Consider the following 1,071-nt stretch of genomic DNA (forward strand, 5'->3'; position numbering starts at 1 on the left):
TGCACACATCCTAACTGATCACACAGAAACTGACCCACTGACCACAAACTGAACAAACACACAGAATCTGATCCACTGACAACAAACTGAACGGACACACAGAAACTGACATGTTGACCTCAACCTGACCGAACACACAGAATCTGACCCACTAACAATAACCTGACCGAACACACACAAACTGACCCACAGACCACAACCTGACCATACACACAGAAACTGACCCACTGACCACAGCCTGAGCGAAAGTACAGTAACTGTCCCACTGACCACAAACTGAACAAACATAAATAAATAACTCACTGGCCACAATTTGACCGAACACACAGAAACTGACCCACTGACCACAACCTGAACAAACACACAGAAACTGACCCAATGAACACAACCTGTCCGAACACGCAGAAACTGACCCACAGGCTACAAACAGACTGAACACACACAAGCAGTCCCACTGACCGCAACCTGACCGAACACACGCAAACTGACCCAGTGACCACAAGTCGACTGAGCACAAAGAAACTGAGCCATTGACCACAACCTGACCGAGCACAAAGTAACTGACTGACTGAACACAACCTGACCGAGCAAACAGAAACAGACCCACTGACAACTTCCTGTCCGAACATATAGAAACTGACCCACAGACTACAACCAGGCAGAACACACTGATACTGACCCACTGACCACAAACTGACCGATCACACAGTAACTAATCCACTGACCACAACCTGTCCATCACACAGAAACTGAACCACTGATCACAAACTGGGCGAGAACACAGAAGCAGAACTATTGACCACAACCTGACAGAACACACAGAAACTGAACTACTGACCACAGCCTGACCGAACACACACAAACTGATCCACTGACCACAAGGTGAACGAGCACACAGAAACGGACACATTGACGACAGCCTGACTAAACACACAGAAACTGACTCAATGTGCAAATACTGACTGATCACACAGAAACTGACCCACTGACCACAACCTAACTGAACACACAGATACTGACCCACTGACCACAACCTGTCCGAAAACACAGACACTTACCCACTGACCTCAA

The sequence above is a fragment of the Somniosus microcephalus genome, unplaced genomic scaffold (assembly GCF_052327205.1).
Source record: "Somniosus microcephalus isolate GS21.2 unplaced genomic scaffold, FLI_Smic_1.0 unresolved_chr5, whole genome shotgun sequence".
Classification (NCBI taxonomy): Eukaryota; Metazoa; Chordata; class Chondrichthyes; order Squaliformes; family Somniosidae; genus Somniosus; species Somniosus microcephalus.